Below are 13,231 nucleotides of genomic sequence, written 5' to 3' on the forward strand. Positions count from 1 at the left end.
TTTTGAGCGGCTAGGAGTAACCTTTTTGAGCTTTTGAAGAGTCCACCTCGTAGCAGACATCCTCAACTTTCCAATGAGTCATCAATATCATAATTTGGACTTCCGGAAGGCCCTCAAAAACTAGTTTTACTAAATTCACTACATTTTCTCTAGTTCCACTGCATTTTCTCATAAATTCGCTGCGCTTTCTCAGAAATTCATTGCGTTTTTCCTGTGGCAGTTTTTCTACAGTTTGGTCAGTTCAATTCGAATTTCTATGGTGTAATTCATTAATCCTATTGTAATAGTGAGTAATTAGTCTTGTTAAAGTTGTTTTTATGTAAATTTAGCCTCATTTATGAGAGTGGTTGGAGTCAAAGTTAATTGGAGTTGTTTTAACCTCCCTAGCCTTTAGGGCTTTTGTTGGAACACCTCATGGATCAGTTCCTAGACTCATGGATTCAACCCCTAAGAGCAGGGAGATGTTTTTTTGGTCTTTATGTATCATTTTCTCAGTCATAGAACAGGTTGGACATCAAAGGAGAGAACTATTGTAGCTTGTACTTGAACATTTTCTGGAAATCAAAGGATACAGTTTGTAGCTATTATCTAGGAATTCATGTGCAGTAAGTTTGTGATGTTGTTTTTCTCTGTTATAGCTTTATATGAAATATATTCATCTTCTCTTTCCATTCATCAGTTCTTCAGTGGTTTTCCTTAAAGTTTATAAAAAAAATTCTTTGCATAAAGCTCTGTTTTTATGGGAATATCATTATGTGTTAATTTCCTTCCTGTTTAATGAATTCATGTGCTCATGCTCATTAATACCCTTTTTCATATTCCAAACACTACACTACACCAACAAACCCTAAATCCATCACAGAATTATTGCTACCTTGCTCCTCAAATTCTTTGTCGTTGTAACCCTTTGATCCTTTGACGTAGCTACCTCATTTTTCTCCCTTATCCAGGATCAAAACCATAAAACTTTCAAACCCTACCTGATCCTAGCATACCTAGCCTAAATCTATTTCTTTTCCAATCAATTCATTGGTTGTGATCACAGAGAGAGCCCTCTCTAGTTTTCTAGGCTAGCTACCAAACTGAAAGCTTGGTCTGTGGTTACCTTCGTCAATATCCTCTCATCCTGGGACATTGTGGAGGATAACAGATAGTACTACATCAAACTTACAACAGTGATAATGTTTATGAATTTGACCCCATCCAAGACAACAAACTAGTATTTCAAAAACTGTCGACTAATAAATTAACCTACTCTAACACCTTATCAATTTGAAGTCTTTTAGGAAAAGGGGGTCTTTGTAGGGAAACAAAATGTTGCTCTACTAGAGGAATTTTAGGAGTTGATTTGATTTGGTTGTCTCCTAATTGTGTAGGAACATTTTCCTTTGGAGGAGCCTTTTCTTGATCAAGAGATACCTCTTTTTCCAGAATTTTATCATCCTTAAATTCTTGGATGAAAACTGGTGGTGACTTATTTTGCAAAACCCTACCAGATCTAAGTTGGACATCATTTAAACCTAGAGGGGATATCATACAAGCTTGAAAGTTTTTACCATCAACATTATAGATGGGTTTTTAAGGATATTTATTATTTGGATTCAGAAGTGGTTCAGCAAGTAGTTGACTGGAATTTTGAGGAAATGGAATGGATGGCAAGGGAAGTGGTTAACTTGTAGTCAATTGGGGTTAGAATTGTGGTTGCATAGGTTGAAATATTGAAGGGGATAATAATGAGGTTGGTATTGAGGTTATGGATGTTGGAATTGAGGATATTGAGGATTCCTACATAAGAATATTTCCAATCCTCTGACCAAGAGGAGTTTTGGGGTTATTGGGCGTGGGATCCCCCCAAGGCAAGTTTTGGGGCTTAAAGCCCAAGTTTTAACTAAGTCCATTGTAAATACTCCACGATTTCTGGGTGCGGAGTGTGAAGTTGTAATAGAGTCATAGGGTTGTCCACCCTTACTTTTGTAAACATAGTGTTGGTTTGAGAGATATACCCATGGTCCCCAGACCATGGGATTGTATAAATAGAGTGACACTCTAAGTGTAAAGAGACATCTGGAAAAAGATAGAAGCAAATCAATCCATGAAGCTTTGAGTCAAAGTGTAGAGTTGTGTCTTTGGGTCGTAGAGTAGGAGAAGGCTCTGCAGCTGAGTGCATAGAGGCCTAGTAATCCACAGCTGAGTACGCGGACCCCTGTAGCTAAGTGCGTAGGGCAAGTTGAGTCTATAACCATTGGAAGCATTAATAAAGAGAAGTTTTACCATATTTCTGTGTATCTTTTCCTGTTTTATGCATTGAAGTATATTGGGTATGAATTGCAAGTTTACTGTTTATTTACTGCGCGAGCTTATATAAATGTGCTGAGTACATGAATATGATATAAGGTATCTATTTATGCGAAGATAACTAACTGTTATAAGAAGATAAGTAAGATTCATGGTGTGACTTGGGGAAATAGAGCAGATCAGCAGTGTGAAATCCCCACAACCCCTAGTTAGGGCTGCATGAAGGCGAATATAATAGGGCACGAAGGCCCCGCAGGTCAGGGAAGTGCGTGAAGTAACCTACACGAAGGTATTCACAGTTGGACTAAATCAACCCCTCAAACATCTCAAGGGTGCGGAAACCTGGTTCTTAGTATCCCTCCATACTGCTTCGGGTGAGACCTTAATCCACGCTCCGTGGACTGTTGCCGGAAAGGCCAATAGTACAGGGATTTGTTTGTCTAATTAACTTCGAACTTGTTTCAGGCCTCAACAAGCCAACAGGGGTTGATGTGTCCAAGTTTTCCAAGGAATAGGTGCATTCCAATTGCTTTGTGGTTGTGCATGTGATTGATATTGTGCATTTGGATCTTGTACTATACCTATTTGTCTAGGCTACCAAGGCCTCTTAGGAGCAACAAAGCAAAGTGATTCAACTTGACTTGTTCTAGCTTTATCTTGGAAAACGGCCTTAAGCCCAGGTATTGAGGGACATTCTTTTGTATCATGATTTAATGCACATATAACAAATATTTCAACACTATCAAGATTAAATTAGCATAAAGCATGATTTTTACTACACCTAGGACAAAAAATAGATAATGTAACATTTTCGGATTTTTTTTTTTTTTTTTTTGTAGCCTTAAGGTATCCATTTGCTCACTAGGATTTCCAATGATATTTGTTTTGAAGTTGTCAAGAAAATGTCCTAATTTTTCTCTACTTACTATTCCAAACGCATATTTTCTTACCCTTGACATGGTTGGATCCCTTGGGTTCTTACCATATTTTTCCCTACCTCTTGCAATGTGTTTGAACAACTCACAACTTTCATCAAATGACAATTGAGAAACATCTCCTTTGCTCATTAAATTGAGAAGATCAAGCCACTCATCCCTTATGGCTTTTAGCAAAAGAGTTTTTAGTGTCTCCTCATCTAAATTGTGCATTTTATCTTTTTTGATATTGTAGGGAAATATTTCCACCGTATATTCAAGGTTTTCATTCTTTTTTTAACCATCTTAAAGACTTCATCCTTAAGGTTATGGTGCATACAATAATATTTGTATTTTTCTCGGAATATTATTTTCATAGCATCTCATTTTCTGATAGAATGTGTTCCTAGGCCCATAAACCATTTAAGAGCTCCATATTTTAGAGTGGTAGGAAACAATTTAAATTTTTGAGTATCAAGTAGATAATCATATCATCTAGATAATACTTCAAACTATTCAAAAATAAAAGTTTCAAGATCCTTGGTTCTTAAACCATGAAAATTAGTCACACACGTGGGGGGGTCACAGGGGGGTGGGGCAGCACCCTAGGAATTTTTTTGGACACCATGTTAGGTGAGGGGACCTACCTATGGTTTCGTGCATGGGTTTCGCACATGGTTTTGGGCATGATGGTTTCCTTCCCATGGTATTTTATAGATCTGGTCAAGGGAACTACAATTATGTTCTAATCCAAGGTTAATGGATTGGGGTTTATGAATTCTTCAACATGTATATATATGTATTGTAAAATTGAAAGGGACATATTGAAAAATCAATCTCGTAGTCCTTGTTTTTGGATCGAGGGGAAAATCTTTGTGTATATCTGTTTCATGTTTTATATTCTCACTGTTGGTTATTTCTGTTTTTAGAATTCATATGCAAGTAATTTCTATACAGGGTTAAAACCTACATTTGGTAATAGAGTTGTTTCAAATTCAAGGGGATGCCTTTGTTGCTTAGGGTTTTTTCTTGGGGTTTTGGTAGACCCTATTTAGTGGGAGATCTGCGAGATCTATTCTTGCAGTGAAAGAAGATAGCGAGTAGTGGAAAGATAGAGATCCAGAAATTTAATGGTCAGAGTTTTGTGTTGTGGAAAATCAATATGGAGGATCTACTGGTGGATAAATATCAGTGGATCATGGTAGATAGGGGTACTAAACCAATGACAATGTTAGCTAAAGACAGGGAAAAGTTGGATTAGAAATAAGAGAGCACAATACAGGTGTGTATCTTAGATTCAGTATTGGTGAATGTATCAGGGGAAGCTACGACAAAGGCTTTGTGGTACAAGTTAGGGACTTTGTAAGAATCTAATTCTTTGGTGAACAAACTGTTCCTATGGAAAAATTTGTATAACCTGAGGATGAAGGATGGAGGCATGGTTAATTGACTCGGGTGCATCCTTTCACTTCACTCCCCAAAGGGAGTGGTTCTGTGAGTATGAGAAGTATGATGGTGGTTATCTCTTCTTAGGGAATGACAAGAAGTATAGAATCTTCAGACACGGAAAATTCAAGCTAAAGTTTCAAGGTGGAAGGATTAGAACACTTATGGGTGTTCTGCATATTCCTGCATTGGCCAGAAATCTAATTTTTGTAAGAAAAATGGTTGATGTAGGTTTAAAAATAGTGTTCGAGAAAGATACCTACAAGATGGTTCGGGGAGCACTAATATTGATGCGGGGAGTTTGGATTGGAACCCTTTAAAAGCTTCTATGTAGTATTGTTATTGATGGGTGCAATAGTGTTGTGGTTCCTGAAAGTGGAGCAGAAAATCTAGTGGTCTTTGGAGAAAAGACCATGTTATCGCATCAAAGGCTTGTACATATTGGAGAGAAGAGCCTTAAAATACTTCATGGTAATGTTATGGTAGAAGGTATGCCTAATTTCTCTTTGCATTTTGATTTCTATGAACATTGTCTATATGGGAAGCAAAATCAGGTGAGTTTCCCCTCTAGTGCTAAGAGGGTGAAAGGGATATTAGAGCTTGTGCACAGTGATGTGTTTGGGCATGTGCTGGTTCCATCATTGGGTAAGTATGTGTACTATGTGTCATGTATATATTTCTTCTCAAGGAATACATAGATATATTTCATCAGGAATAAATCTGAAGTCTTTGGCAGGTTTAAAGAATTTAAGGATTTGGTGGAAAACTAGACAAAGAAGAAGATAAAGGTGTTGAGGATAGATAATGGTGGAGAGTTCTGCAAGAAGGAATTTGAAGAGTTCTATAAGAAGTGTGGTATAGCACGATAGAAGACTACTCCATACACACCTCAACAAAACAGAGTTACAGAAAGAATGAACAAGACATTGATGGAAAAGGCAAGAAGCATGCTCAGTGGTGTTGGGTTAGGACAAGAATTCTGGGAAGAGGTGATGGAGACTACATGTTACTTGGTTAATAGATCACCTTCATCAGTGTTGGAGGATAAGTCTCCACATGAGGTATGGACTGGTAAGAAACCCTCTCTTTCACATCTGAGGGTATTTGGTTGTGATGCATATGTACATGTTCCAAAGGAGAAAAGAACCAAGTTGGATAGTAAATATGAAAGGTGCATCTTTATTAGGTATAAGGATGGTTTAAAAGGTTATAAAATTTGGAACCCAGAAACAAGGAAGGTTGTGTACAACCGAGATGTGGTTTTTAGAGAGGTGAAAGATGTTATTAAACATGAAGTCCTACCAAAGGAACCTGAGAAGATAGAGTTTGAGCTAAAGGAGGAAGAATCAGAATCTACAACAGAACATGAATCAGAAGATGAAGAGCCACAAACGCTAGTCGTGAGAAGATCATTTCGAGAAAGAAGGAAACTAGAAAGTTATAGTCCATCTACTTTTTATTCAAGTTTTTCTTTATCTATTACTGATGATGATCCTAGAACTATCAACGAGGAAGTAGATTCATAGGATGGTAAACTCTGGAAAGAGGCCATGGTTGATGAAATTACATCTTTGGACAAGAATGAGGCTTGGGATCTATTGGAGTTGTGATCCAGATTTAAACAGGAATGCAACAAATTACATAGATAACCATAAACACAAAGATGCAGCGGAAATAATACTTCATTTCGTTAATGTAAAATACTGAAATATGCTTACAAACATAAATGGAAATAAACTAGCTAGGGCAATGGTAGCTTATCTCTGAGAAGAGATGTGGCATCTACATGCCTCTGAACTACCTTACAATGAGGCTCAAGGGCCTTTTTATTATTGAACAATAAGAGAAAACCATAAACAACCAAAACCCTAACCCGAGGAGATGTAACACCAAGAGTTTATGGGCCCTGTTGGGGTGAGTTGGATAGCAACTTCCCAGGGTCGCAACTTGGTCATATTATCTCCGTTTGACGTGCATGATAAATCATTAGAAAGATCTCTCTGAGGAATACGACGGAAAATATGATTTTGGAAAAAAAATCATTAGAGGTAGATTTGCAAAAAAAATTTGTTTAGGGCCTCAAAACAGCTCTGGAAGTTTAGGACCCAAAAAACTACTAAAAATAGTAAACTGTGCTACAATTAAGGAAACTGAAAAACTAAAAGAAACAATGATGGGGGTCCAAGTGGAATTGGTGGGTGGCCACCAATATCCACCTGGATCATTCCTCCCCCCTTAGGAAGCAATGGTCCCCATTGCGTTGAGTTCCTCCATGAGATGAGGAAACTTCTGTTGGACTTGGTCCCTGGTGAGCCACTTACCCTAGTGAAGGAGTTGGCCTGCTTTGATAACTAAATATAGTTGGATATTCTACTGGAAAGTGTGCTTGATCGGTGTGTTCATAATCTGATCAGTTACAAATTATTCCATGCAATCTGGATTTAAATTTGTGGGTGTGAGTCGTTCTGCAATGTCAGATGTGTCTAGTAATGGTGGAAAGTATGGTGGAAAGCGGTCCACATTGAACACTAGGTGCAGGCCAATGAATGGGGGAATGCTAAGCTCAAATGCATTATCTCCCATAGCCTTGTTAATGGTGTAAGGACCACATCGGAGTGGTTTGAGTTTCTGATAGGCTCCGGTAAGGCATTCCTTTGCAAATGCAACCAAACTTTGTCGCCCACCTGAAACTTGTGTGGCACCCAATGTTGATCATGTCGTTGCTTGTACTTGGCATTTGATTTCTCCAGAATGTCATGGACCTGCTGGCGAATATGTTGGATGTGATTAATGAATCTATTTGCCTTATCTGTTTCAGACTGGACATGATTCAAATCTGCATGAGTAGCTGAAAATGGCATGGCCACATCAAGCCCACCTGAAAAGAGTTGTGGTTAGTCGAGCTGTGGAGAGCCTGGTTGTAGCTGTGCTGAACATAGGAGAGGCTCTTGTCCCATGTGCGTGGATGCTTTGAGTTCCACATGCGCAGAATGTGTACGATCATCTTGTTGACAACCTCTGTCTGACCATGAGTTTGAGGATGGAAGGCTGTGGACTTAGTGAGTTTGGTGTCCAAAATCGACCAAAGACTGGACCAAAATGTACTGAGGAACCTATTGTCCCGATATGAGATGATAGATTGTGGGATCCCAAAGTGTACCCACACTCGTTCAAAGAAGAGTTTAGCAGTGGCTTTTGCTGTGATATTCTTCTTGCAGACCGCCATAATGGCCATCTTCGAGAACCTATCGACGACCACAAAAACATAGTTGTTTCCTTGCTTAGTGGAAGGAAGGCTTGACATGTAATCCATGAAGATGGATTCCCAAAGTCGACTAGGGGTAGGCAACAGGGTATAGAGGCCTTACTTCTTTATGGTCAGTTTGGCAATGGCGTAGTCAGTGCATGATCTGATGTACTTCCTGACATCCTCTTGAAGATTCAGCCAATAGAAATACTTCTGCAGTACTGCCACCATTTTCTCAACCACAAAATGCCCAGCATCCCGACTGTAATGTGCTTCCAAAATCATCTTGGCACGCTCACTTGAAGCAACACAAAGGTGACCCAAGTGGCATAACAGGGCATCCTGGAGGTGAAAATCTGGAACATGCTGACCCTCCAAGAGTGTCTGGTATGTGTGACCAAATTCTGGGTTGCTTTTGTAGAGAAGTGTTAAAATTGGCAACCAGGGCAAAAATTCATGTGGGTCATCTTATTCATGGCTGAGAATATTTTTATTACATTCCTCTCGTCGAGAGGTGTAGGATTGATATAAATATCATCCGATTCTGATAAGTATTCATGGAGATATGAATTTATTTTGATTATGGAATTGTTATCAAGCCGACCTACAACTCATGTAGGCTCAGAAACCCAATAGTCACATCTATTCAAACACCAACGTTGTGTATAAATATAAGAGGACTTTTCCTCATTTGCACTCACTCTTCTCATCACATCTCTCTCTCTCTCTCTCTACTGTGCAGAAATGAGTCTCTTCTCTACTGCGCAGAAATGAGTCTCTCTCTCACACATGTGAAGTCGGAAGCTGTTGAACCTGAAGCTGCAACTGCAGATCCAAAGATTGACCTGCGTGGCCTAGAAGATCTCCTCTTTGGAACTATGCTGTAGGTTCATCTGAACCATCTCTGAAAGCCACAACTTTTGGTAGTGGAATGAAGTCAATCTGACGAATGGTTTGCAAGATATCGACTGCCCTAGTTTGAAGCCGGAAACTGCTGAAACTGAAGATGCAACTGCAGAAGTAAAGATTGACCTGCGTGGCCTAGAAGATCTCCTCATCTAAACTGCGTTGTAGGTTCATCTGAACCTCATCTGGAAGCCGAAACTTTTGGTGGTGGAATGAAGTCAATTCGATGGTAGGTTTGTGAGATATTGTCTGCCCTAGTTTGATAATGAAGCCGCTAATGCTGATGCTGCTGATCTAGGGTTTGCTACTGCTAATATGAATCAGATTTATTGTACTATTTCTCTCTGCTGAATTATTGAAGATAACAGAAGATTTGATCAAAGGGTTTCCCCACACATTGTGCGGTTTGTCCCTGGCTAGCTACCACATCTTGTGTCTCTTGTCTTGGCTTGTTTTCTGTCGATCATTTAATGTTCTATCTGCACTTTACTTTATGTAAATGTGATGGCTAATCTGTGGAATATAATAAGAAAAATAAGTAAACTATTATAAGCATAGAACATACCATAACTTAACATGGTATCAAAGTTGAGGTGAAGACAAAGCCTGAGCAAGAGCAAGAGAAATCATCGAAAAGAAGATTGGCAAGGCTATCCTAAAAGAACTATGGGGTCCTCAACACTCTTTCCTGCCGAAGACAAGCTCCGTGAGAAAGATGACTATCATGCATGCAAGATATCTATTGATCTAACCCTAGAAGATCCAGGAGTGCTGGACCATGTAAGAGGCAATATTGTTGAGCCTCCATCAAATGCATCCGCTGCTACATGGAACAAATGGAAAACCGAAGAAGTCAAAATAGAAGATCATCCGGGACTCTATCGACAAGCACTTGGTGGCCTACATCTCTGAACTGGACACCTCCAAGGAAATCTATGATAGACTGGGAAATGGCACTCACGACTCTTGGAGGATTACCATCTGAATGGTACGTGTTCATGACTACTCTTCTGAACTATAATGTAATTCCTAGTTTCGAGGAATTAATGGCTAGATGCATTCAAGAAGAAATAAGGGAAGAAGAGCAAGAAATGCCCATGCCTAAAGGTCCTCCTATTGCCTTTTCTTATCATGCTAAGAAAAGAAATAATTCCGAGACTAAATCAAAAGGAAAGGTTGGACCTAAGGATGGAAGAAAATGACGATGTTACATCTGCGATAAAGCAGGTCACTATGCAAGGGAGTGCCCTGATAGAAAGGACTCACACCGGGATGATGATCAAAATCCCTCTGATGGCAATCAAAGGAATGACAAATTCAATAACAAAGGTAAGAGGAGAGCTAGTAATCGAGGAGGAGGACAACCATTCAAGAAGGCTAGAAATTCCAGGATATATTAAATGCACCTGACCTCAAAAAGAACCTAGTGTCCATCTCGACAATGGAAGACAAAGGCTACAAGGTAACCTTCAGTGATGGCAAGGTATGTATATGGAAAAATAATGTTAAATATGCCTTTACTCTTGGGTTTAGTGTTATATCAGGTCGATGGAAGTCCGCTAGGTGTCATGTCTTGTGACACAACTCTTCAGTCCAAACTTTGGCATCGGAGGTTTGCCCACCTTCATTACAAAGCTCTACCCGATGTAAGACAGATGGTAACAGGGATGCCCAAATTCCAAGTAGAGAAAGAAGGTATATGTCCGAGACGTGCCAAAGGAAAGCTCAAAAGGGGACCATTCCCCTCAAGCCAAAGCAAGACCTCCGATATATTACAGTTGGTTCACTCAGGCATACCTGAGGTTGGCATTAAGAGGGAGACTACTACACCACATACTCCTGAGCAGAATGGTGTGGCAGGAAGGAAGAACCGCACGATTGTGGAAGTTGTCCGGGCCATGCTACATGATCAAAGACTTCTGAAGTTTCTATGGGCTGAAACTACAAACACTGCCATATATGTACAAAATCGATGCCCTCATCAAGCATTGGGTTCCAAGACTCCTGAAGAAAATTTCACTGGTAAGAAACATGATGTTTCTCATTTTAGAATTTTTGGAGACCCTATATATTTTCATGTGCCGAAAGAGAAAAGCAATAAATTGGGTGCATCTGGAAAGAAGGGAATTTTCGTGGGCTATGGTGAAAATACTAAAGTCTATAGAATCTATGTAGCCAGTCAAAGGGAAGTAGTAATTAGTCATGATGTCACCTTTGACGAAGATATGGCTCTTAGCAAGGTGAACAATCTTCCGAGTTTGAGGAGCTCTCAAGAAGCTGACACCAGGGAACCGAAAGAAAAGGATGATGAATCAATGCGTGATGTAGAACAACCCATGGATCTGATTGGTCCTCCTCCACATGGGCCTTCCTCTTCTAGGAAGAGGCCTTCATGGCTTAGGGGGCTACTTGATGATGCTGAAGGATATGCTGCACCCCGAGGAACCTTCCGTGAAAGTAAGAAACCTAACAGGTATCAGGGATACCTGACCATCATGAGCACGATCATACAAAATGAGGCTCCATCATTCTCAGATGTCGTCAAGCATCAAGTATGGAAGGATGCTATGACCGAAGAATATGAGTCTATCATGAAGAATGATGTCTAGGAAGTATTTCCCAGACCCCAGGACAAGACAATTGTTACTTCCAAATGGCTTTACAAGATAAAGAATGCAGCAGATGGAAGTACGGAAAAGTATAAGGCTTGTTTTGTTGCTCGTGGTTTCTCCCAGAAGGAAGGTATAGACTATGATGTGATATTTGCACCTGTTGCCAGATATACGACCATCTGCTCGATCATAGCCCTTGCAACTTCACAAGGATGGAACCCACATCAGATGGATGTCAAGACCACGTTCTTGCACAGTTCTATCAAAGAAGAGGTCTACGTGGAGCAACCCGAAGGATTTGAGATTTATGATCGAAAATCTCATGTATGCAGGTTGAAGAAGGCTCTCTATAGGCTGAAGCAAGCTCCCCGAGCATGGTATGAGAGGATCAATAGCTACTTGATGAAGCTGGGATTCACTAGGAGTGAAGTCGATCCTAACCTTTACTTTAAGGTTGAAGATGACAAGCCTCTCATACTGGTGCTGCATGTGGATGACCTCTTTCTAACAAGTGCAAACCCTCTCATTCACAAATGTAAGAGGGAGTTGGCTTCTGAATTTGAAATGAAGGACCAAGGACTTGAAGTATGGCAGAAGCCAAGGGGAATTTTCCTATCTCAAAGAAAAATATGTGGTAAATATATTGGAAAGATTCGGTATGATGAACTGTAAGCCAGTGACTACCTCGAGGATCTTAACTTTTAGAAGTTATATGGTAGTGATGTCGGACCAGATTTGGGAAATGCCTCTGAGTTTCATAAACTCATTCGCATTGATGTTCTTGGTGAACCTCCATCCGAACATATGTTTTGCAGTTAGCATTGTGAGCTCATATTTGGTTGAGCCTCACTGGATTGATGCCAAGAATCTTCTGAGATATCTTCGTGGTACAATGGGTTAAGATACACTGCCGGAGATGTGAGACTACTTGGATATACTGATGTTGATTGGGCAGGTAGTGTGGTGGACCATAAGAGCACTTTCGGGTGCTGTTTCACCTTGGGATCTGCTTCGATATCCTGGATGAGCAGGAAGCAGAAGTCGGTGGCTTTGAGCACCGCCGAAGTAGAATATATTTTTGTTAGCATGACCTCATGTGAGGCAGTCTGGTTGCGAAAGCTCTTCAGTGAGCTGTTTGGATTTACATTGGATACCACTATGATTCTCTGTAACAACTAGAGGTGGGGTTCGATTATTGAGGAATCTCGTATTCGTCAATTGCTCCAGTAGATAGACATCATCTGGGATATGGTAAGTCGATGAGCAAGGAGGCTCCATCACATTGAGATGATGTACAGGTCGATACACCTTGTCAAAGCCCTGAGGAAAGATCTAATCTATGATTTTCCCAAACGACTTGGAGTCGTCAAGAAACCCTTGTACAAGGGTCCTGCATGTTGCATACATTGAGCTCTAGGAGCTCTGAGGGCTTGCGGTTCTTACTAGAACAACATAAGACCACATGGTGACTCACCCTCCCCTGGTGGTGCACACTGGAACGAGATGATTCACTCTCTTGTGGGACAAGATGATTCGCTCTCTTGTGGAACAGGATGATTCGCTCTCCTATGTAGCAGGATGATTAGTTCTCCTGTGAGGCCTGGATTTATGTGTTCTCCATGGCGGCCTAGATTGATGTGTTCTCCATGGAGATTGTAGCAGGATTGATGTGTTCTCTTGTGAGGATAGGATTGATTAGTTCTCCTGTTGAGGCATCCTACCCATGCAGTTTGGGACTCATGGGAAGTACCTCTCATCTGATCAATGAGCAGGGAAATGAAGTTAAGGACCATAGTAGTACCGATGGACGC

Source organism: Pinus tabuliformis, chromosome 8, assembly GCF_031772625.1.
Source record: "Pinus tabuliformis cultivar Carrire ecotype Pingquan chromosome 8, CPIR1, whole genome shotgun sequence".
NCBI classification, from domain to species: Eukaryota; Viridiplantae; Streptophyta; class Pinopsida; order Pinales; family Pinaceae; genus Pinus; species Pinus tabuliformis.